The sequence below is a fragment of the Magallana gigas genome, chromosome 4 (assembly GCF_963853765.1).
Source record: "Magallana gigas chromosome 4, xbMagGiga1.1, whole genome shotgun sequence".
Taxonomy (NCBI): Eukaryota; Metazoa; Mollusca; class Bivalvia; order Ostreida; family Ostreidae; genus Magallana; species Magallana gigas.
The window spans coordinates 44,675,842-44,699,746 of NC_088856.1; the positions used below are offsets into that span (position 1 = coordinate 44,675,842).

Sequence of the window (23,905 nt, forward strand, 5' to 3'; positions counted from 1 at the left end):
AATTATCATTAAACATCGATAGTTCTTGGGAAAATGGCGGCCGTCGATTTTCATTGTATGTGCTATGTTCCGATCACAAAATTACAGAAATTACGCTTGGATTTTAATATTATCATTTAACATCGATAGTTTTGGAGGGAATGGCAGTCGCTGATTTTTGTCATTTTTTGGGTGCGTGTTATACATAGGACCTGCTGTTTTTTGACCAATTTTTGATCAACTTTGGGGGTGCGTATTATACACGAGTGCGTATTATACACGAGACATTACGGTAGTTATTATTACGAATTTGTTATACGGATATAGCGTATTACGGATATAACGAAGTAAATCTATCGGTCCCTAGGACTTCGCTTGACCGAGTTTTACTGTACTACAAAATCACTTGCTAAATATAAAGCAAAATCTACAACGGCAATAAAGGCGTGAATCTGCAATTTTTCTATATCATAATATTATAATAAGTATATCTTAAATAGGCAGAGAAAGAGAATCAACAAGACTGTTTCAGGAAGCACAAAGAGCATTGAAAACATGAAGAAAATTGTTAATTCCAATCTTTAAAATTCAGAATTCAAAAATGTTAAATTCCTCCCATGCTCAACAAGATTCACCTATCACCAGATTGAAAAGAGCAACTTTTTGAACAGTTTGATTCACTGTTGGCATTTGAATGTAGCTACTGGATCTTTTCAGTACAGACCATTAATCGAGAACAGTGCATCATCACAAATATAGACACAGAATATGTTCAACTGTTTTGCACCCTTTATGCCGCTATTTCTGCTGATTTCAATTAAAAATAATAGTATTAATGTCTTTGACAACATGCAAGACCACATTCTTGCTTGATTTATTGTTCCTTCTCACTGGTCTTTTTATCTGCTTTTTTTTTTAGAAATTATATGGAATCTTAAATCATCACAGAGTTTGTTCTTTTAATACGTGCTGTCTAGCACTAAGTAGAGAATACACTACCCCTTTTTGTGGTAGAGTCTCAAGTTGAAGCTTACTACTACAGCAGCCAAACATGAAGACTGTAGCAATGAAGAAAGCCAACCTTAAGAGGACAGTCTCGGAATTGCCTCTCCAAGATGAAGACTTATTAAAAAGAGGACAGTTACTTAGCTCCATTTTATTACTAAGTTGTATTTCAAGATTTAATTTTATTTTTGAGTAGATTTGTTTAACTGAAGTGATATAATTAGTGTTATAGGTTTTTTATTCTTATTCCATTTGCTGTATGGATATCTGTGTTTCAGTGATGGGAAAATAATAATAAATAAGAAGTCAAGAAATCACGACCAAGTCAATTAATAAGCTCAGATGAAGAGGGAAGCCAAATAGTTACTTCTTAGGTTGGTAGGAACATGAAATGCTGCAATTCTGACCATAGTTTGATTTGATGTGTACGGCTGTTTGCAATTGGTCCTTCAAATTTCACAATTTGTTGTTTGTTCCATACATTACAGTTTTGCACGTTATGTACCTGAATATATAACAGAGTCCAGGGTAGAAATTACCTGAATATGCCCACCCTCTGATCTCAAATGAAAAGGTCAGATTCTAAGAGGAAATATCAAAACTTTCGAAGTCTAAAACTGAAGATGCCTGAAAGTTTTGTTTTTCTTTCGTCAGAAAGGCAAAACATGCTACACACACTTTTCTAGACAAAGATTAGGTATTCATTGTCCTTATTAAGTTAGGGATGGATTCTAATAATAATTTGCTTTTTATCTTAAATTTATCTATTCATCTTTTTACCAATTTTTTTTATTTATGAGTACTTCAATGAACTCCCCATTAATTTTCATTTATTAATTTATTCATTCATTTTATCTATCTTTTTTTAATATTTGCTTTTTTTCATGTATGAGTAGAGATTATTTATATTACTACGGTATCTATTTTATCATTTTATTACATGCATTATAATATCATTATCAAATTTTATTTAATATTTATTATTAAAATATATCAATAAACAGAATGATGAAGTCACCAGCATCGGCAAAGTCTACATATACCAAGGAAGCAAAAATTATATCAATTCACTATCAATATCAGCCATCACACATCAATTTTGATTTTTTTAAATTTATCTATATCCTTAATATTTATTTATTTATTTTTTAAAGCTTTTTAGACACTTAAAACCAAATTAGAGCCAGTTTTTGCATTGCATTGCTGCCATTTTACTAAAAAGACTAGATATGGCGATATTCTTCATTGCAGTGCGGCAAGTCCTGTAAAACAAGCAAACAGCAAACAAGAGGCCCATGGGGCCACATCGCTCACCTGAGCAACAATGGGCATTCAAAAGATATTGTGCCATATGGTCCCTCGGTAAAATAACAAAAAATAAATATTCTTAGGAATAGCAATAATTATTTTATCCCCGCAGTCAGAACTATGGAAACTGTTTTAAAGATGTCGTTTTTATTTACTCGTGTCTGAAAAACTATCAAAATTGATGTACATTTCACATTATTTATTGTATAAAGAGATGGCCCCAGAGAGTAGGTATATACAGAATATCATTCTTTTATTTTGTTTGTACAAGTATTTAACATACCGTATTTTTCGAAAATTAGGTCGATACGGTTTATTGGGCGAAGGAGGCCGTTTGTAGCAAAAAAATAAAAAAAAGTATAAATAGGTCAACTTTGAAGAATTGGTCAAAAACTACCGCTAGTTCTAATGAATGAATGGTTTAAACCAATAACGTTATCATATGGTAGCCTTTAATCTTATTGCACAGTTTTAAACAAAAGGGAAATAAAATCTATGTCTTTAAAACATCGTAAGAAAATGTCTGAAATTGCTTCAAAATTTTCAAACCAATTAATTCAGTACGGCCAGTTTTAATTTAAGAGCGTTTTTTATTACTTCCCTGCCATGTGTACAAACTGGTGTTAACCGGGGGATAGTAACCTAGCCTGGAGGCATGACTACGGTAGCACATGCCACCCCGTGTCTCTGTGTGACTCTTTACTGTGTATATACACACGAGTCAACCTCTGATCTTATTGAAGCCTGCGGGCATGAGTAGCACATGCCGAAAGTTCAACTGTGTATAAACAAAGTATAAGCACTACCCAGACTGATTTCAGAGACACCTGGCTAAAATTTCATCGAAAGTTTTATGTTGAATATACAGAAAAAAACTTGTTCTCTACTATAAAACAAATTGTTGTTTTTTTTTATTTCTACCCGATGATATTTTTTCCCCGTAAATGCCCTTTGTACGGTTCTCATTTTACTTTTACCGCGCGAAATCGATTTCCTGTTTATCGTAAGCACACGATCAAAATGCATGACAGCATATAATAGTGATCGAAATAAGATTCAGTCAGTGATCAAAGTAAGAAATGTAAGAAGAAATAAATCTATTTACATTTAATTTTGTTTAAATGATAAATTACTACAGTATATTGATTAAAATCCATACGATTTTTACACAGAAATTCAAGCAGTATTATAGTAAACACTCATGATTTTATTGGAAGGTTGCATAAATTTTTGCAAAATTTCACATCAAATTTTCCAACCAAAAAAAAAAAAACATAAATTGGGCGAAGCGATGAACAGGGCAAGGTCCACGTGTTTGGGGAAAAAAAGTATCGACCTAATTTCCGAAAAATACGGTACTCTAATTCATATAGAATTTCTAATATTCAACCAAAATTTCAGCGTCAATCGTAGAATTATAAGCAAGATACAGAGCTCACAGTTCGCCTAGGTTTGAGTCATATTTTGTTCACATGAGTTTATTACATTCAGCTTAAGATTTTTAACTTGGTATTTCCTATTCAGCATTTAAAATGGAAAAAAAGAATGGCCTAAGATTTTCAATTCTTTTATTCACTCAAGACCAGTTTACTGGTATTTGAGGTTCAAAATCAGTTTATACAAATGTACACAAACACAGTCAAGGATCACATGTACAGTAGGAGTAATAATGACGAAAAAAGGTTAAGTTTACAATACAATAAGTTGTGAAAGTTGGTTTCTGGAAGAACAGACTTTGAAAATTTTCTTTAAAAATATTGACAAATTCTTTACTTTTTTAATCTTTAGTTTTTAAGATCTATGTTCAAACATAGAATTGTGAGCAAATCTCTGTATCTTGCTTATACATGTAATTCGAAGCTTAACACTCAAATATGGTTAGTAAATATAAATTGTAAACAATTAAACACAAGAAACATGCACTAGAACAAATAAAAAACACAATTTATTTTTTCGAAATGAATCATATATATACATGTATATATACCTACATATTTCTGTCAGCGGTATCAAACTCTATTCAAACTGAATAAACTCGAGAAAATGCCGAGCATCTTAACAATACCTATGCATTAATCTACCATTACGCAAAAGATAATGCCGAATTACCGATAGAATGAATTGTATTTCAGTACTTTTTTGATACATCAGATTTTGCTTAATTTGCAGGTAAACAGTTAACTGTTTGATTTACCGAAGTCTCTGTTTGATTTGATACATAAAAATCACGAAATACAGACGATAGTTCCCAGGTTACAAAACATAAATAATGAAAACGAAACGAAAATCAGAACAAGCTAAAACCAACGTCATGTGAGAAAACTGTCAACGCATTGAAATATTTAGCCTCAATTTACTTCACAAAATCGGCACCAATATATTTTGCATGTTTCAAAAATTTCCCTTCATACGCAAACTGTTGCACAACAAGCAAATTCATCAGTCAGATTGACCCTTTTTCGTATAATGTCATGGCTGCTTTAAACAAAGAACCTCGTTTTTGAAGTATGGAATACGAGTCTTGGTAAAATGGGTAGCAAACCGGGGCCGTGGCAAAATAAAAGCCGTGGCAGATCGGCAATCGTCAATTCCAAATACGCATTATTTTGCAGCAATATCTACAGCGAATACAACTAGAGGTACTGTGAGGAAGCTCACAACTGATACCCCCCGCCAAGAAAAAAATCATAACGCGTATTTTTTTGCTATTATAGAAAATATTAGATGAATCTATTTCACTGACCATATGCTATAAATAACAACTGCTCTATTTTTTAAAACTGTTAATGATAATGGGAGTAAACAAACCAATTAATATCCTTTAATTCCATTTTATTTTAAGTTAACTGTTAATACATGAGGACATTTGCATCCTTCCTTTAACAACCATGACTCAAATCAAACGTAATCCACATGCCAAGCAGCCATTTAATATTTAAACATTTTGAATTATTGGTATACTGAGCCCGATTTTTTCCGAAATTTTTTTTCCACACATTTTTTTTTCCAAATAAAAATTTCATCGGGGCTGGCCATTTTCAGAGAGATGGGGATGAAAATCTAAAAATAATTTTATGTGGCCTGAGAAGAGCAAGCTTTGTGTCAAATTTTAGCTTCTAATAATTCCATTAACACAAGAAATGAAAAAATTTAGCATTTTTGAAACAATGGCCTTGAACTTCCTCAATTGACCTTGGGTAAAGGTCATGACACACCCTTACGTCATAAGCAATGTTTGTGTGAAGTAAGAATATTCAATGCTTCTCCATAAGGAAGATATGGACCATACACAAATTTTGCATTTTTTCTGCCAGTGACCTTGACCTTGCATGAATGACCTTGGGTCAAGGTCATAACACACCCTTTGGTCATAAGCAATATTTGTGGGAAGTAAGAACTTCCGATATTTCTCCATAAGAAAGATATGGACCGGACCCGAATTTTGTATTTTTTCTATTTTTTCTGCCAGTGACCTTGACTTTGCACGAATTACCTTGGGTCAAGGTCATTACACACCCTTAGGTCAAAAGCAATTTTTGTGTGAAGTAAGAACTTTCAATGTCAATGTTTCTCTATAAGAAAGATATGGACCGGACACGAATTTTGCATTTTTTCTGCCAGTGACCTTGACCTTGCCCGAATGACCTAAGGTCATGGTAATGACTCACCCTTAGATAATAAGCAATGTTTGTGTGAAGTAAGAACCTCCAATGTTTCTCCATAAGAAAAATATGGACCGGATACGAATTTTGCATTTTTTCTACCAGTGACCTTGACCTTGCCCAAATGACCTTGGGTCAAACAGAATTATTCCTTAATTTTTGCAATTTATTTTTCCTTCCAATAAGGATAATTTATGCTAAACTACGTTGAATTGGACTCAGTAGTTCTTGAGAACAAGGTTTTTAAAAATGCACCCCCCTTTTTCTACAGTTTCAAAGTTTTCTCCGCTTTGAATACAGATCGGACTTTTATTTCTGCAATTTATATTCACCCTCCCAGAAGGATGTCAAATTGGGTTGAAATTGGATAAGCGGTTTTAGAGAAGAAGTTCGAAATGTAAAAAGTTTACAGACGTACAGACAGATGGACGGACGACAGACAAAAGGTGATCAGAATAGCTCACTTGAGCTTTCAGCTCAGGTGAGCTAAAAAAGAAGCAACACCCAAACAACAGGCCTATGGGCCATATTGCTCACCTGAGTAACAATAGCCATAATGAAGACAGATTTATGGGTTCATATATACAAAATATCTGGACAATGAAACAAAAAAGTTCCTGCAAAAAAAAGATTTTAATTTTTCTCCAGATATTCTTATTTCAATCTTTGAGCCCCTTTTGTAACAGGGTGACTTCACAGTCATTGAGTATTGCAGTTCTCAAGAAGATCTTAAACAATTGTTAATATATCTATAAACCTACATCAAAGAGCTAGAGCCAGGAAGCATCAAAATGTGCCTTAAAACTCAAGTTTGAAACAATACAAATTGTAATTACTTATAATGTAGGGCACAATATTCTGCTTCTATGCTTATAAAATTATTTTCCAAATTTGAATGTGGCCACACTTGAGTACCTCTTTGAAACTTTTAAAACTGAGAAATATTGCATAAATGCTTCTGCCTGCAAAATTTCGTAGAGGTACTCAAGTGTGGCCAATGTGTATTTTACAAATTTTAAAAACTTTAGTAGCAGAAAATAAAACAGTCCCCTCTGTTTTAGGGTAGTTATTTGCTTACTTTTTATTAAAATAGCAGAATTTACTTAATAATGATAAAGAATTATTTGTGATTATTTACAAAATCATCATTTTATTTAATATTTAAGGAAGAAATGTATAAAAACTGAACTTTAAAATGCTTTATCTAGTAATTTTATACTGTGTAATCATGCTTACATCGTGCATCATCAATGACATCATAATTTGACGTTTGCGACGTCAGTTGAATCTGTACTTGGAATCTTGAGTTCTTTTTAAAGCATTATTTCTATGTACCACGGTAGTATTGAATTGCAGCAGAATATGAGATACATGAACATTGCTAACAAACAGAAAAAATTAAATTATGGCAATGTTAACATTGTACTTTCGTAAGTAAATATATATTCCTATACCTTTATGTAGAATACATGTAAGTGATAGCATATTGTATAAGTAGCTAGTTGTGGGTTTTTTTGTCAAACAGTGAAATGCATTAAACAAAACGAAAGATGCAAGCGATTTTTTTTTTACACAAGTGTTTCTGAATACCACGGGAGAAAGACAGTGGATATCACTTGTAAACATGTATATATATGATAAACTTAACTTATTCCGTCAAAAAACTTGATTATTTAATTCCCAATGCATACGTCTTTTCGTGAGCAGCCACATGTTGATCAGTGTTGATTCGTCGCGTGGTCAATGTATATCTGGTGAACCGTTACATGCATTTACACTCCTTTTCCAAAGATCAATTGTGTCCGTTTCGATGAAGGCGGCTTTTGGTATACACAGCATAGAATACATTATCAGCATGCGCACTATATTAAAGTCTAATCCTAATTATGATGTTTTTGTTGATAATTTGTCCAATAAAATAAAAAATCATCCTAAATGTGTGTACACTGGTGACTTTTGTCTATAAAATTCTCGATTGAAATTATCTTCGATTATTTTAACGTTATGCGTATTAAATCTCATTAATGTTTGTCTTGCATGGCATATAAAAAAAATTCAGAATGCCGGGCCCTTTTCTTAAAAAAAAACAACGATGAGTGCAGAGAGATTGTTTCAACCCCCTCCCCTACCCTCTGAAAAAAATTGATTTGCAGCCAAGTTCATTACAAATCTAAATACATATCTATATCATGTATATGATAACACAAATTCTACATGCTTGCTATGAATCCAGCTTTTCAAAACATTTTAAGACATTATTCATGTGCTACTGCTTGGCTTTAAAAAATCAAATGTTTTAAATAAGAATGTTCATTGTAACCTATCTTCCCTTCAAAATAGTAAGCCATCTCTCTCTCTCCCTCTCTCTCTCTGAAATATGATCTTGATTCTCAAGACATTTACGGATAGTTTGTCTTTTATAACAATTCTCAAAAGACATGAATATCACTAGAAAAAATGAAATGTAAATACAGCTTACTCCACTTATATTGAACTCGCTTATTTTGAAATTCCGCTTATTTTGAAATAGAAATAAATCCCCAGTTTTTACCTCTCATATTCCTTGCATTGATTTTACAGATATAATGAAATCGGTTATTTTGAAATATCGCTTATATTGAAGCCACTGATCGGTCCCCAAAGGTGATAATTAGTTGTTTTTATAACGGTTATATTGAAGTTCTCCCTGGCGGCTGTCATCACGGTTGGTGACAGTAATTATGCCAGACTGACCGGTTGATATACAAATGTGTGAATTGATAAGTTCTCATTATGTGTGTTTTTATACTTTTATCAAAAAGTAAAATTTATTCACTTTAATTTTTTGTTTTTACGAATACGGATGTATTGAGGCTAGACGTAATATGGAAACCCCACGGAAAAGACATACCTTATCTCCGGACGCTAAATACAAACTAGTTATGGCTATTGATGAAAGAACAAAGCCTAAATTCGAAATAGCTAAGGATTTTGAGATTATCGCGTGTACACTTACGATGATATACAAGCAGCGTTCAGCAATATTTGAAGCGTTTGAGTGTGGTGATTTTTCTCTAACGTTTTTCTAAAACGTAAAAGAATGCGATCCGAGATTATGATGAGGTTTAAAATAGCAACAAAACGAAACTTACAAAACTTTCGGATATAATTTTATTCAAACTTTCAAGGACAGTAATCCATTTATTGTAATAGATAAATGATGATCTAATAATTTGTTTGGGTTTGGTTTTCTATGCTTACATCGGGATTGAACTTTCAAAAATGGCTTATATTGAAATACGGATATATTGAAATAATTTGCATGGTCCCCTGAATTTCAATATATCCGGAGTAGGCTGTATTATGTTACGGTATTTATAGGAAAAGATTTAAAGATTTTAAAATATTTTCAAAGAAATCATTATTCTTTTTTCATTTAAAACACTGCTGTAATGTCATTCCCTTGTTCCAGCAGTCAAAAATTTTATTTGTGACAGTCCGATATATTAGTGAGCTTCTTAATACCAGACCGTTACCAGTGGTTACAATACTGTTAGTCTTTAAAATTGGGCTGTCTCAGGGAAATCAACAAGCAGTGGTTTAAGTACGATATATACGTCAAACACTTCTGTATAAAAAAATATTAGACAGTTCTCGGCCCTTTAACGGGCCTCAAAACTGTTTTATATTATTTCATACAGAACTGCTTTCGGCATACCAGTATATCCATTACATATACACAGTCCCTGAAAGGTTCTATTTTTCACTGGAACAGTTCGTGAACAGTGAGCTCACGCAGAGTGGAATTTGAATAGCGCTTATGAACAGTGAACTATGAGTGAATGCAGAGCCCAAACGGAAGCGCAAAGTGAACAGTGAACGATATTTGAACTCTGTGTGAACACAAGATGAACGATTTCTTCGGAATGCCCTGGGAGGTATTGTTACATTGTGTTTCATTGGTAATCAGGAAATAATAACAATAAACTACATGTATGTATTGTTATTAGCCTAAATATAATATTATCTGACTAAACAATAAGTGAACACTGAACGAACGGTGAGCACAGGGCGAACGATATGTGAACGCATGGTGAACGCACGGTGAGCGCTTTGTGAACGATGAGCGGGAACGGAGCAGAGCGGAGAGCGCAAGTGAACGCACAGTGAGCGCACATGAACGCACGGTGAGCCCACGGGAAAATAAAACATTTCAAAATACTGAATCCTGGCATCCAATTACCCAAGGTCTGCCCCAAAATGCCTCCTTATGATGCACAGGCCATATCCCTAACACTCTTCCCTGCTGGGCTACCCTCAAGACTGTTTTTGAATAAATATATTACAGGTCTAAACAAATCAAAATGGCTGAGATATTGGACATCACTTACTATTGATCAGCCCATACATTAGGACTCTAAAGAAAATAGCAACATATTTAACACCAGAGGACCAATATACAATATTTGAAAAAAAAGAAGACATTGTTAGATTAAAATTACTTCATATATGCATATTGCTAACATCAGAAAAAATGCCAATAAGAAGTCAGTAAAAAAAACACCTGCAAACCAACAGCAGAATATAATGCCAAGATCATAATAATATTATGATCATAAGATCCTAATATACCATGTAGTTTTCCATCTGCTGACAAAGAACTGTTGTCTATGTTTATGGACAACAAAAATTATGTAATTAAGCCCCTTACAGACAAAGTCATTGCCCTCCGTTGCATAATCAATGTTGCCCCCAACCCTAGTCTGCTTAATAATTGGTGGACAGACATCATCAAACTAATAAGCATATTAAAATCAATTACTCTATATGTATTTTATTTATTTGTTTATTCATTTACTTATTTATTATTTTGTGTAAAGATAATATTTGCCTTTTCAGGATGTTCAGTTATTAAACATATAATATGAAAAACTAAGGAACTGTCAAGAAGCACATAAAAAAATTATGGACGGATAAAATAACGAAAACAGTTTACAGAAATGCTTAAAGTTAATTGTATATTTTTTATGAACAATCATGTACAAATCATGGCAACTATACCCACATACAACAAAAAAGATCATTTGATGAAGACGAAGAATCTACCAGTCATAAGATGCAGCAGCCATGAAATTTAGGTGAAGACAGGACAAGTAATAACTTAGATATAGATATGGCAATCAAAGGGCATCTGCTCAAAATCTTATGGTAGCAAGGGACAGTTTTAGATACAGTGCCCACCGATATATTTGTAAAATTGATGCGCAAAGTCATGCGCACTCGAACTGTACTCGGCCTCGTTAAAGGTATTTGTGCTGAGTGGGAGCTGAGGAAATTCTAGTTACAGAGTTCTGAAGACACACATACCTACCCCAACTACAGTAACTTGTATAAAAAACAAGAGGCACATAAGCTACATTGCTCACCTGAGCAACAATAGCCAAAAAGAAATCAGCTTTATGGGGTCATATACAACACCTGACAAATAGCTCACTTGAGCTTTCATCTCAGGTAAGCTAAAAAATTACAAAGTGGGCTGTTTAAAAAGCAGGAAAAGAAGGGATCCTGTGCTAAATATAAATCAAAGGCCAGATCTAGAACGGCCACACAGGCATCAATCTGACATTTTTCTATAACACATAATATTAAGTATATCATATAATATGAAGTATATGTCACATTATTTAAAATAATGCAGAAATTAAAAATTAGTATTGATAAAAGCAGAGAAAACTATCCAACATTTGTATTTATGAGATGGATGCCAAAATTTTGGGTGCATGTCTTAAATAGACAGGGAAGGAGAATCAACAAGGCCATTTCAAGAATCACAAGAGCATTGATGATAATATGAAGAAAACTCCAGTGATGTAAGACTGATCTCTACATACAAATCCAACAAGATATCTGTGAGCCAATGCTCACTAGTGATACCCCCGCTCTGATGTGAATATGCAAAATAAGCAAAGTCGACATTTAACAGAAAGCTGGCATCCGATTGGTACAGAAATATATCCCATAATATGGCATGCCTAAACAAATAGTGTGTTAAAATTTCAAGCATCTGCGATTAATAGCTGCTGAGAAATCTTTGAGGAAAATTTGTTTGAAAATTTTGGCTAAAATAAACAAAGTACTCATTTAACAGGAAGATGACGTCCGATTGGTACAAAAATATATCCCACGATATGGCATGCCTTAACCAACACTGTGTAAAAATTTCAAGCATCTGCGATAAATAGCTGCTGAGAAATCTTTGAGGAAAATTTGTTTGAAAATTTTGGCAAAAAATAAACAAAGTCATTATTTAACAGGAAGTTGACGTCCGATTGATACAAAAATATATCCCACAATATGGCATGCCAAAACAAATAGTGTATTAAAATTTCAAGCATCTGCGATAAATAGTTGCTGAGGTATCTTTGACAAAAATTTGTTTGAAAATTTTGGCAAAAATTAACAAAGTCGTCATTTAACAGGAAGTTGACGTCTGATTGGTACAAAAATATATCCCACGATATGGCATGCCTTAACAAACACTGTGTTAAAATTTCAAGCATCTGCGATAAATAGTTGCTGAGATAAATGCGACAGAAATGTTTGTTTCGGACGGACAGACAGACAGACAGACAGACACACAAGGGTAAAACAGTATACCCCCTCTCCTTCGGAGCGGGGGTATAAAAATTCAGAATTCAAAAATTTTCCTCCTATGCTCAACATTTCTCTACCAAGATTTACCCATCATCAGATCAAAACAGAGGAGCTTTTTGAACAGATTGGTTCACTGTCGTCATTTAAATGTAACTACAGGATCTTTCCAACAGACCTCTAATCGATGAACAACGCATCTTCATAGTTAGACACAGAATATGGAGACACAAATGAGTTACACAATGTGTCTTGTCTGTCATTTCAGAGTAATGACGACCCGCGTATCTGGATGAGTTTTGATGACAACAAACTACAGCTCTACAGACCTGTGAGGGAAACTATCAAGTCAGTCCCAACAAAGTCGAGAAACAGGCCATGGGACATAGCGGTTACCAAGATTGGAAGATATAGTGTACAGAGACTATGAAGAGAGGGCTTCCTGGTCTACATAATTTTTCACAGATGTGTTGGAGTAGAGAAGATTTTTGCCTTGCCCCTAGAGTCCCTATGGGGCAAGAGTCATGAAATTTGCAATTTATGTTCCCCTTACCCCAAAGATGCATCATATCAATTTGCTTTGGGTTTGCTCTTGGTCAGCTTTTAAGTTCCATTTTATGCACTGAAGTAAAATTAGCAAACCTGCATGTTCCTTACTGCCTGTAAGCCCTGCCACTTGTGTATCAAAATTACACACTCACAGGTAGTCAAGTCACATACAGTAAGCACACATACATTTATTTAAAAAATTTAAATCAAGGACCTCAATCAAATTAATTAAAATTCACTATACTGGTTAAGAATTATTTGTTCAAGATTAAACTATTCCTACAACAACTAAAAAATCCTTGAAACAATCATGAAAGAGGATTATCATTTTTTTTGGTAACTGCATAATTCTCCATGGTAGTTGTGAACCTTAAATAAGGTAAACTAACCTTGTGTATTTTCATGGGATATTCATATCAGGTATCACAATTCTCAGAAGAAAGCAATGTGGTTCATAAACCTTATTTTCAAAATGATGGTTACATATATTACAGACTACATATATTCTGAAGATGAGTAGGACATTCAAAATAAAAATTTAAGCTGAAGTACTAAATAATGCATTGATCAGTTTATTTGATGTTAGTACTTTCCTGGCTTTAAAAAGTGCTCTTAATTTGATAATTTTTCGTGACCGATTAACACGACCAGGCAAGATGTGCGGCCACACAAGTGAGACATCTTCAGCGAAATACTTTTATTATAACTATTAAGAGGTATGTGACTTACAGACCCTGAAACGTGCTACTACACCAGTTGCACGGTTCAGTTCGTTACACTTTTTTAACGGTACGGTTCGCTTTGTGAACAGTACAGTTCCTTTTGTGAACAGTACGGTTCGCTTTGTGAACGGTACGGTACGCTTTGTGAACGGAGCTGTTCGCTTCTTGCACGGTACGCTTTGCTAAAAATAGCTGCACGCTTTGTGAAAGGTTTGCGCGCTTTATTAATGAGGTAGGCGTGGCCTGAAGCTTAGATTTTTCTCGATATAATTTCGTTTAGTTTTTGCCTGACCTACTTCAGCAAGGTGGTAATTATGACATATGATAATAATTTTTTTGTTTATTTATATGATATTTTACAAATGTATTTCAATCTATTTAAAATCAGAACTTTCATCCGTTCCCCTGTTTTTGATACGTTTTGTGAAACGTGTACTCAGTGACAAACGTGGAGCGGGGTAATTTTTATTTTGATTAGTCTGCTATTATTAGTATTTTTGGGAGTTGATTTTAATCAACTCTCCTATGCAGTTACTCTGGCAAACCGAAAGTGAAACAGTGTTTGGACCTAAGCACAAATCATCATCGCTGACAAGATTTAGTTCTTGAAAATAATCGATAAATTCGATGTAATGTATCTTGAAGCATTGGTTTTTAAGAAACTTATTTATGAATACCTTGAAAATAGTCAGGTGTTAAATAGTACGGACAATTTAGATATTTTTTGCAATCGTATGTATTCATACGCAAGAGTTCAATAAAGTCTCGTTCAACCATCGACTGTCTCCGTAAATCTCCGACAAGCAGAGAGTATCTGATAATCGGTTAATCTGACAATTTTTGCCCGACAAACAGACTATCAGATTAAGCGGAACCCTCTATATTGAAATACGGATATATTGAAATAATTTGCATGGTCCTCTGAATTTCAATATATCCGGAGTAGGCTGTACTTGTTTTTATTTATTTTTATGTTTATTTATATTTTTTATTAGCTTACTTGTTGATTGATTTATTGTTTAGGGCTTAGGTACTTGAAACCAATGAAGGCCATTCTGCCAATGCATTGCTGCCATTTTACATGACACAACAGGTATGTCTCACCAAAGAAAGCAGCTTTTCATTGTCAAACCAGCTAGGCCTACATTTTGACCTGGATTGATCATAAACCTTCAGACAACAAAATGGTCAACAAAATTTGTCTAGAAATATCTGAAAAATTAGAAATGGAGGCTGTCTGTCCTCTTTGTTTAATTATCTATTATTTTATGCATTAGACTTCTTTATAAAAATTTTTAATTTATTTCTGAGTTTATTTTTTAGACACCTGAAACCAAATGAAGACACAGTAAAGCAACAGTGAAAAAAAGAACAACACCCAGAAATCCTTAAAAAAGACAAGCTTTTGCAAACTATACAAGCTTTACATGTTAGGCCTGCAAGCAAACACTGACTTTCAATCCACTAACAAATTATTTTTCTCAAAATTATTGGCTACTTTAACATGTAAAAAGCATTTTCAAATTCTGATTTTAAAAAACAGAGAAGTATATATTTGTAGCCTTAACAAAATGCAAGGTAAATTATTTCATTATAAACTATTGAGAAACAGATTATATCTTTTTGTTGATAAATTATGTATTGAAACAAGTTGTATTTTATTCTATACCAAAATTAAATACCACAAAAACGCTAAATTGGTTAATCTGATAATCGGTTAATCTGACAATTTTTGCCTGACAAACAGACTATCAGATTAAGCGGAACCTTCTATATTGAAATACGGATATATTGAAATAATTTGCATGGTCCCCTGAATTTCAATATATCCGGAGTAGGCTGTACTTGTTTTTATTTATTTTTATGTTTATTTATATTTTTTATTAGCTTACTTGTTGATTGATTTATTGTTTAGGGCTTAGGTACTTGAAACCAATGAAGGCCATTCTGCCAATGCATTGCTGCCATTTTACATGACACAACAGGTATGTCTCACCAAAGAAAGCAGCTTTTCATTGTCAAACCAGCTAGGCCTACATTTTGACCTGGATTGATCATAAACCTTCAGACAACAAAATGGTCAACAAAATTTGTCTAGAAATATCTGAAAAATTAGAAATGGAGGCTGTCTGTCCTCTTTGTTTAATTATCTATTATTTTATGAATTAAACTTCTTTATAAAATTTTTTAATTTATTTCTGAGTTTATTTTTTAGACACCTGAAACCAAATGAAGACACAGTAAAGCAACAGTGAAAAAAAGAACAACACCCAGAAATCCTCAAAAAGACATGCTTTTGCAAACTATACAAGCTTTACATGTTAGGCCTGCAAGCAAGCACTGACTTTCAATCCACTAACAAATTATTTTTCTCAAAATTATTGGCTACTTTAACATGTGAAAAGCATTTTCAAATTCTGATTTTAAAAAACAGAGAAGTATATATTTGTAGCCTTAACAAAATGTTTTGTAATTGTGTGGCCTAGCGGTAGTGCATGGTTGTTTTGGTTTTGTGGTCGCTGGATTGATTAACCCCGGTAGTAAATATATTTTTGCTAGGATATAAGAAAGCTTAAATTTTATGTATCTAAAATGCTGGGTTTTGGAGAGCTAAAAAATGTTCAAATCCTTTTGTATTAATACTGAGTATGAGCACATCCAATATAAACAGGTTTCTTCAATAAAACTTAACACTCTAGTTTAGGCGAGAGAAATTTAATTTTTAGTTTTACGGATTTTGTTGTAAAAAAAATTGGGTCGAAGGAGGGAAAAAAAAACAACCCAGTGGGCAAACTTTTATTAATCAAAATTGCACATTATTTGCTTGAACTTATAATATTAAGTTTAATTTGTCCACTATCCACTGTGTACTTTGTGTTTGTTTCAAGATCATTGGTATTAACCTTACTAAACTTGTTCAAGATAACATTTTCTTTGCTATTCATGAAAACTTTTAAGCCAAACCATGCATGGCTGACCTCCATCTTAAATACTCCATGTTATAGAGATGCTTACACCTGAATTTAAAAGCTCCCTTTGTCAAACGTTTTGCAGATTTCAAATAAGATAGAGTAGTTTTAAAACCAAGATTGGTCAAACTTGAAAATTCCAGAAAAATTTCCGAAGATACAAATTTCAAAAAAATTGGGTCGGCGGATCCGTAAAACTAAAAATTAGATTTCTCTCGCCTTAGTTTAGAATATCAATTAAACTTATAAACATTGTTTTTAATTTTCATTTCTTGATGCAGTTTTCTTGAATTTATGGACATCCAAAAGGTACTTTTCTTTCAAACATGGGTGCAGGCGAAATAATGGGGAAATCACTTAAGCTTTTCACAAAGCACCTTGCTCCCAAACTATAACTTGTGCTCATTAGGTAAGCCCAGATTTGGACTGACCTTGGGGCCTTAAGACTTTAATGATGAAGCTCAATCACTTTTAATCTCAGTCTCAATTTTCCACTTAAATTCCGTTTGGTTAAAGTGAAACTGATCAAAAGTTAAGACAGACTATGGATTGGAATTAATGAAGAAATGAGATTTCCTGTTTTAAAAAAAAATCTAATTATTCTTTTTAACTTATGTCAAAAGAACAAATCTTACTGACAAGACTACAATGTTGAAGGGAAATTGATAATTTGAGGTGGGAATGAGAAAACTAATTCATTAGTCTCTCTTGCTTACACGGCAAAATTCATCAAGACATGTTCAAAACATTGGTAAACGCCCAAGAGCTAGTTGACTGCTAAGGTGTTCCATAGTGATTGACTTTGGAACTACCAGTATTAGTTTACAAGGTTAGCTTTTAAAAAAGCTAAGGAAGTCAGTCAGCGGAACATCAATTTTAGGACAAAAGTTAATACACAATTTAACCTATAAAAATAGAAGATATACAGTTTCCAGAACAACCATTATATATACAGGACTGATGTACATTTGGTTTACACCTTTATTTTTTAAGGCTGTATGTGAGGAGACAAGCATGTAGGGGTGTACATACAGTGTATAGAGTATAACTGCACATCTACATATACTTAAATTTGTAATTTTGCAAAGATTGCTCTCTGAATTTTATCTAGCTATGAGAGTCGGGAAGATATACCAGTATATGCGGACTCGGGGCCACGACTGCGGACGATACCCATGGACAAGTCTTCCAAAGCGATGATGCGCAGTTTGACCTAAAAAAACTGACCTGTTTCATAACTTATATGAATTTCTCTAACATGGACTGTCTAATTCCAATTTACGCAAGCACAATTGAAGCTTCATCCTAACTTAATTAGTCAGCCTGTGGGCTGACTAATTAATTTACCTAGGTTTATTACCTACAAAACTATGCACTGTTTGGTTCTTGGTATTAAAAAATCAATACAATCAACAATAATTAATAAAGTTAGCAATAAACTTCATTATGAACTAAAATAAGTTTGTATTCATTGCATATCATTTGGATTATTCTAACTGATAACAAAATTAAGTTAATTTTCTTTAGATGAATAGCAAGCCAACATTGGACAAAAATACATTTGCTGCAAAATTGTGAATATTCAAGTATTGACCTCCTTTCTTCCAATTTGCTAAGAGAAGCTCATCAATATTTATAGACTGTCAAAATCAGAATGTTGTTTGCCAAGATCTGCTCTGACTAGATGAAGTCAGACGAGTCTGTCATTGCATTCAATGTATTAATATCTATTAGCCAATAGCCAATGACAGGAAAGTTAACCATGAGTAGACCCTGCCTTCATCAATTTGGAGTTTGTCATGTACTGCCGAAAGTCCAAGCTTGTGTTAAAATTGTTGTAATATTAAAATATTGGTCGAAAAGAAAGATACCTATATAGCAGAGCCTCACAGTCATTTTCAAATTAGTAACGTGCGAGTACCCATTATTGCCAAAAAAATAAACAAGTTTTCTCTATTACTCTCTTCAAGTAAGTGTCATGTAAAAATTTCTAGGCAAATCTCTGCACTGTTCATTTATTTAATTTGAGGAATAATTTTTATTTTATTCTCATTAATACCGACTTACTTCTGGCTAAAATTACACCCTGTCCATGACCTTCGATTTACAGGAAGTTGAGTACCTATTATTGCCACTCAATCTTTTCGTTATTTTCCAGTAATTAATCGGTAAAAGGTCAAAATTTTAAATGAATCTAACAAAATAAGATAAAATGTAAGAATATAACATTATATAAATAGTGCCTGTTTGGGAGGGTAACAGTTGAAATTGACACCCCGAGAAAACCATTGTCAACGGAGGTTGACAATGGTTTTCTCGGGGTGTCAATTTCAACTGTTATCCTCCCAAACAGGCACTATTTTTTTCATTATACTGAATGTCTTAACTTTAGAGAATTTTTTACTGCTATTAAATAGAAATGACGTGAATTCTACGGCGAACCGTACACGCATGATTTATGTGCATGTAACAATTCGTTGTGTTACCCTTTGCTAAGTGTGTTTCTAACGCTGAGGGTAATAGAACGGATTAATAACTGCATCTAATCCAATCAGATTTTAGTATTTAACATGAAAGTATAATTTAAAAAATTATATCATAAATGCAATTTAATCATATTATAAGCCATATTCTTTTCGATGTCCCTGCAGCCACATGCACAAAAACTGAGGAACATGTGCTTCACATGTCTTGGGAAAATGATTAAAAATTAAATTAATGCATTGTTTATTTATTAAAAAGCTTTTTTAAATAAGTTTTAGTGTGTCCATTAAAAGAAATAATGTGTGTGAAACTTAATAGCAACACCTCTGATTTACACCGAAGGTGCATGTGGATGAATCTTTGATCTGCCTCAGGTTGGAAACAAACTGGCGTCTTACAAGCAAGCAGACGCTCTGTTTTCTTTCTTAAATATTGTGTAGTAGAAATGATATCTTGCTTAATTTTGTCAAATATCATAACACGAGTAACTTCGAATTTGGACTTAACCAAAAAATGCCCTGTCATCAAAGTGGATTACAAGTCAAACATTCAATGGCATGTGTCATCGCACGGATACAAATGTGATACGTTTCCATAGGCTTACCTTTGTTAAGGTAAGTTCCGAGATGTTTGAAGTAAATTTTCTTCATTCCCAACTCTTAAAGTGTCTTTAAAGTTCTATTATTTATTTATTTTTGTTAGTAGCTAAAAATAACAAATAGATAGAGGAAATCTTGCTGTTTTTATAGCAATCGGCAATAATAGGTACTCAGCAATATTGGGTATAGTTGCGAACAAAAAAGAAATCTTGAAAACCATCAGGCTAGACTTTCTTTGATTTTTTGCAGACAAATGATTGAATAAAAGACAGAGTATCAGAGTCACAGAACACCATATAACTTGCTGCATTGAAAAAAAAATACCACAGACCAGGAATACCACTTGATCAGCTGTTGATGGTCATGTAACATGGCAATTTTTAAATTATATAAATGACAGTAATGAAATAATCACAAATAAAATAAAAGCAAACAAGAAATAAAATGACCGACTCTCTCTCTCTCTCTCTCTCTCTCTCTCTCTCTCGTAATTTTGTCTCAGGTCAAGTGACTCGCAATAAGGGTTTGACTTCATTCGCGATTGATGTGTTAAAAAAATAAGTAGTTTTGCTTGAATTTAAACCAACCATGAGTGACGACCCGGAATCTTGGCGACTTCCCATATTACGACAAGAATTTAAACTGACCTGTTGAGAAAACGAAATGTTGCTTATTGACAAGTGAAATTCACCAACCTGTTAGGCCTACCACTCCGCAATTTCATTTTCACAATTTGTCGTATCAGGTTACATCGTGTCCCTGTAGATCGAGCACATTACTGATGTAGTCGCGTGTATCTAAATATAGAACAGTGCTCGCACGGAGTGAAAATCTCCATCTCCAAGGTAGCAAAAAAGGCCAAAGAAATCAGTTTATATTCTATTTTTCATTTTTATTCCATACTGGAGGCTTTCGCACTCTATTAATATATATTTATTTATTCAATCATTTCTTCATTCACTCATTTATTAGGGCTTTTTAGACAGCATTTTTTTTTTAAAACGTGAGGGGGAGATCACGGTCACATCGGTAATCACTTTCAAATACACACAGTGAAATACAGTCTATATAATGTGAAGATCTACAATCAAAGATTTCAGGGTAAACGTCAAGATTAATTCTCACCCCCAAAATACACATCAATATTAGGCCTTAAAAGTAAATATGAGACAAGATGTATCCTCCTGTGGAGAATGTCAATGTCCCGGTATTCAACATGGACTAACTAATAAGACTGACCTTGGATTAGCCAAGGTGCTGAGATTCACAAAACAAATTAATTAGTGCACATGTGGGAAGTGCTATGAACTTGCAGACCTGAGCAGTGAGATATCGTTCTCTGGGAGAGAGAGAGAGAGAGGCTGAAGGTGAGGTTAAATAATAAAATATTTCATTCAAGGAAATTAAAAAGCAGTCAAACTTAACAACTCAAAAAAAGTTCAAGATCCCCATAAGCAGAATAGAAATTAGTTCTGTTGAGAGAGAAAAAAATTCTTAAGAAAATTGATACGCACGTACAGTTTAGATCGGGAACGACAGTCAAATTAAAATCTCAAGAATTAAAAAAAATATATTTACTTTGAATTTAATGCAAAGGAAATCTGTAAAACCCGCTTGCATATATAGCATTGTATTAAATTTTAAAAATGATAAAAATGAAGCTGCAGCATCGCAATCTACAAAATCAAAACTCAAATAATCTCTAAAGGTGGTTTTTTTTTTTTACACTTACACTGATCAAATTACATTTGAAGCAGAACTGAAATTGACAGCGTGTACTTTTGGCTTTTTACATTTTTAAGATATAGTACAGATGTCAGGGAATTCAACACTCATTATTTCTTTGGAACAAGAAATTAAAACCTCTCCACTCGCATGTTTCCCATGAATATTAAGATTAATATTCATGTTAACATACAAGCTGCTTTTCTATTCATATTTACATGATATATTGAACTGATTTTTTTTATGTACTGTGGTATTTATCATTTACAGGTTCAATACTTTTTGCATCCTTAAAAACTAACTTCAAGCAAAGTGCAACATGTGATACTCAAAACAACCTCAAAGGAAATTCTGACGTTGAGTGAAATATTTCTGATAGTGGTTGACCATGACAAAAAATAGATATGTCAGAGGTTGGGGCAGAGCTTGGCACGTAATCAAAATGAGTGAAAATCATACATGTGCTCTAAGTAGTGCTTTTATGAATTAATAGATTCTATAAATATGAGACTTCATACCAATTAAGACATACGCTTACACCACCCCTTTCAAAAAGTGTGTCATGTTCCTCAAAATCAAGAATAGGTTTTGGATAAAAACAGATGCTTTTCATTATCTGCTTGCACGAGGAATAAACCCACGACTGACTCATTAGTAAATAGTTTTTCAAATTTATGTGACACATAGTGAAGAGCCAAATGTGTGAGTTATCTGATCTAATTCAGCTTAGACTTGATTAGCGTAGGGGCCTACCACAAGTCGCTTGCAGTATGGGAAAACAAAAGAAAGAATATTGCAGATTTTAAAACAAAATCAAAAAAGTTTTAGCACAAATTAAAAAGTTGTTAAAAGTATTGATAAAGTTCTTCATTTGTCTAAAATATTTGCTCATTCAGAAATCCCCATGTGATGAAATAAATAATGAGACGAATCAATTTTATAAATCTTAAAATTTTGTCCCTGTCTCTACAAAGCTACATGTAGAGTTATATTTTTGTCAGAATCCAACGGTAACTATGAATAATAATTTGCAAGTTGTTGAAAAACAGAAAAATATTAATTGCATTCTAATTTTTCATTTTTTTAAAACGACACCAATACTAGTATATACTTGTTCAAAGAGCTGCATTTTTATGAATTGAATAAAAACGATGTTAGCTGCTTAAATATATGGCTTATTCAAATAAACAATTAAACATTTAGTATAGAAAGTTATACATGTGCTTAAAGTACATACATAATTATTACAAGCAATGGTTTGCAAACATTTTGTATTAAAACTGACAACAATAACCTTAATTAAAGACTCTCTCTCTCTCTCTCTCTCTCTCTCTCTCTCTCTCTCACACACACACACACTCACCGATTATTGAGTTGACGTCTTTTTCGGCACATCCTGGCTTGTCTTCTCCCCGGTAAATGAATGCCATTGCTTCCTCTTTTGCAGTAGCAAATGGAATTACCTAATTCAACCAAAAAAATGAAGAACGTGTCACCTGAGTAATTATTTATGAAATATCTTCTATATAATGATCAAGAAAATCAGATCAATTTTATACTTACATCTTGTTGAGCTCTCTTTCTGCTTATTGCCATCTGGAACATAAAAGGGGATTTGTAGAGAGAGAGAGAGAGAGAGAGAGAGAGAGAGAGAGAGAGAGAGAGAGAGAGAGAGAGAGAGAGAGAGAGAGAGAGAGAGAGAGAGAGAGAGAGAGAGAGAGAGAGAGAAAGAGAGAGAGAGAGAGAGAGAGAGATTGATCGATTGACCGTATTACCTTTTGGAAGTCCTGGAGTGAATGTTACACTGAAATATCCAATGAAAGAAAAACAAAATCCCTCCTACAAGCACGTTCACAAAAAAAGCAAACAAAAAATAATTATAAAAGATCATACAATTGAAGCTGAACTAAAAACGTGCAATACAAAGCTATATAAAAAGTATATGGTTGCAAAAATATAAATAAAAAGCTTTTCTATAAAATATTTTGCAAAATAGGAATTATAAAAATCTTCCAAAAAATGGCGTCCTTGTTCAGTTTTTTTCTAAATCAGAAAGGACTCATCTAGAAAAAGAATTGCGCATGTGCATTCTGGAAGCTGGCTTTTACGGGGAAAATAAAACAAAAAAAACAACAACAATGTGACAATATATCGTATAATAGTATTCTTAAAACTGTTGGAATATATCAGTTTTATAATTATTAACTATCGAGGGAAATTAATATAGGAATAAGTATCCGCTTAATAATAATAAAAAAAAAAACAATCCCCTT

General features: G+C 33.2%; 1 long non-coding RNA gene across 1 annotated transcript in view; it reads right to left on the reverse strand.

Annotated features, from left to right (window-relative positions):
- The window catches only part of LOC136274846 (uncharacterized), a 41,462-nt gene extending 18,475 nt beyond the window's left edge, over positions 1-22,987 (reverse strand). Inside the window, exon 1 of the long non-coding RNA XR_010713270.1 lies at positions 20,603-22,987. This is a non-coding gene — a long non-coding RNA (uncharacterized lncRNA). The remainder of the gene's footprint in view (positions 1-20,602) is intronic.
- Positions 22,988-23,905: the final 918 nt, after the last annotated feature.